Source organism: Vombatus ursinus, unplaced genomic scaffold (genome assembly GCF_900497805.2).
Source record: "Vombatus ursinus unplaced genomic scaffold, bare-nosed wombat genome assembly UNPS02014773.1, whole genome shotgun sequence".
NCBI classification, from domain to species: Eukaryota; Metazoa; Chordata; class Mammalia; order Diprotodontia; family Vombatidae; genus Vombatus; species Vombatus ursinus.
In genome coordinates, this window is record NW_020954551.1 from 29,925,122 (window position 1) to 29,928,186 (window position 3,065).

The window sequence follows — 3,065 nt, forward strand, 5'->3', positions numbered from 1 at the left end:
GCTGCTGCACGATGTTCTGAAATCAATAACTTTGCCTCCCAGCTGCCTTTCATTTGACTCAGTTCTGCTACCCATCTTCATTCCCCAAAACCATCTCTTCCCTTTGGGTATAATTTTCCAATAGTTCTGTGGAATACACGGAAGGAGGGCAATTAGTGAAGTGAAGGGATACAGCAAGAATTTTGTGCTGGATATCAATGGTCTCACCTTTGTGTTCACTAAAATTTTCTTTTATTTAAGTTAGTTAATACATTCATATTTTTGATAATGGAAAGCACTTTCCCTTCTAAAACTTTGTTTCTGCAGAGTGGAAGAAGGCAGGCTCATTGAGAAGTAAGAATGCTTCAGAATTCGTACATTCTTTGACATGGCAGGGCATGGCAAAAAGAATTATTGCTCTTTGACGTGATGCCCTCATAATCACTCTGTGCTGGCTTCATGAATGATAAGCAGAGCTTTACCTCCCTCTAGCAATCATGAAGTGTGAATGGGGGTTACTTAAAAAGTAACTACACATCCTTCAAGGATCAGTCCCTATCCTAACCTTTTCTAATCAGCCTTCCCTGAATTCACTGTGGTGGTTCTGCCACCCATAGGAAAGGCTTTATAATTATTATCTGATATTAATAAAATTTAGAGTTTGCAAAAGTTTTTATATTAATTACAATAATAGCTGATCTATATATGGTCCTTTTAGGTGTCCACATTTGTATAATATAATATAAAAATAATAATTATTATTATTTCTCTTGATCCTTAAGTATTATTATACCCACTTTATAGATTTGGAGACTGAGGATGTGATTGTTTAAATTACCAAATGTCTCAGAATCAATAAATGTCAGAGGTGGGATAGAAAATCAGGTGGCCTGATTTCAAGTTTATCACTTTGGCTAATGCACTAAGCTTTTGCTCTCAACTTGAATGTTGCAATGGTCTGAGGAGAGAAGAGTGGCCAACCTCTTCTGCCAATATCCTGCTTCTCATCCTGGTAGGAATCAGTCTCACTTAACGAAGGGTGAGCGGAGGTGGGCGCTAGAAATATTCAGACTATTGCAACAGATCTCACATAAGAGGTTATTTCTCAAATTCACTAGTGTAGCAAGCTAACGATAAGTACATGATAGAAGTGTCAGCTTCTTCCCAGAGTGTCTTTCGCTCATCATGGAGCTCTCTCTGAAGAGAATATGGAACTTCATATCTTCTCTCTCCAAGGTGAAAGCCAGAAGACCCAGATCCCACCTTTTCTCAAACTTAGCAACTCATCCCTCATGTAGACAGAGAGCATTGAGTATTCTACCTAATTAGAACAGTCAACTACAAATAGGCTTGAGCACCTGGTTGGTTACACTATCAATGCTACTTAGTTTGATACATTAGTGGACCTGTGTTATCATTGGAGAGGAACCTTGCCAATTATACAGACACACTTATGCTTTCTCATACTGTCCACAGATCATCCCTGGAAAGATCCATCTTCATTCTTGTGACAAATGTCTCTTATGCCATCTTTTATAGTCTTTCTGTAATATAATTCTTGATTAACAGGATGTTGTAGCTTACAAATGCTTACAAGGAGTCTCTATTTCCTTTTGGGTGACTGTGAAATTGACATATGGACATATGGAGAGACCCTACAATTTTACAACAAGTAGCCATGCAGCATTTCTGGAAGAATATCATTGTTAAAATTGTGGGCTTTTGTTTCCAGCAGAATCCTGGGATCACTAAAAGAAATGAGCATTTTCCAAAAGACAGACTGTTCTGCCTTTTTATTTCCTGTCAATTCTGAGTCCATATCATGATCCCTGTATATTGTCTAAGATAAATAGACAGCTGAGAGAGAGAGAGAGAGAGACAGAGAGACATTCTAATGGAGCAGATTTATGAATTGTTTTTTCAATGATAAATCATAGGATAATATATTAAAGCTCCTAAAAAAACTTAAAATACCATACATAAAATATCATATACTTGTGTGTACATATATATGTTATATGTACACCTTTGTACATATATGTTTAAACACAGGTAGAAAGAATACTTATATGCCATATACGGAAATTATGATGGATAGTTAATGGATCTGATTTCTTTGATGAAGCTAATTCTCTGATCATGAAACTCTCTTGAACCGTTCAGGTTGGCACTTCTAATTTATAGCATAAACTGAGTGATCAAATGACTTGCTCATAATCCCATAGTTAGTAGGTCAGTCAAGAAATAGCCACTTATTAAGCACCTATTATGTGCCAGGGACAGTACTAAAAAGCTGAGGATACAGAAAAAAAAGGCAAAAGATATGCTCTCAAGGAGCTCTTGATCTAATTGAGAAGATAATGTGTGTGTGTGTGTGTGTGTGTGTGTGTGTGTATGAAATGTACAGGAGAAATTTAGAAAATCAACAGAGGAAATGTGCTAAAAGTAAGAGGGATTTGGAAAGTATTCTTGAATAAGGTGAGATTTTAACTGGAAATTGATGAAAACCAGGGAAGCTAAAGGGTGGGTGAAGATGGAGAAAATTCCCCAGACAAGGGGAACAGTCAATAAAGATGCCCAGAATTGGAATAATTTGTATTAGGTACAAGAAGGAGGCCAGTGTCATTTAATCACAGAGTATATGTGTGTATGTGGATGTATATGTATGTGTGTATGCATGTATGTGTGTGTGTGTGTGTGTGTGTGTATACTTTTATTTATCAGTTCTTTCTCTGGTTGCAGATAGTGTCTTTCTTCATACGTCCTTTATAGTTAATTTGGGTATTTATTAAAAGTATGGAACACTCACTTCATGAATTTGTGTGTCATTCTTGTGCAGGGGTCATGCTAATATTCTCCGTATTGTTCCAATTTTAGTATATGTGCTGCTGAAGTGAGCAAATCCAACTCACAAGTCAAGATATCACCAGCCTAATGCCATTGGTCTTCTTAAAGAACAAAGAACAAACAACAATCTGTGAATAGTAGTGGATGCTCCACTGGGTACCCAACTGGCCGGTTCTAGTTGGGCTATCCTTCTCCTTCCTTCCTTCCTTCCTTCCTTCCTTCCTTCCTTCCTTCCTTCC

At 37.3% G+C, this 3,065-nt stretch overlaps 1 non-coding gene across 1 annotated transcript; it reads right to left on the reverse strand.

Moving 5' to 3' along the window:
* Positions 1 to 2,769: 2,769 nt before the first annotated feature.
* Positions 2,770 to 2,880, reverse strand: LOC114044567. Its single transcript, XR_003569258.1, has one exon. It is a non-coding gene; the product is annotated as a U6 spliceosomal RNA (small nuclear RNA).
* Between the last annotated feature and the right edge of the window lie 185 nt (positions 2,881 to 3,065).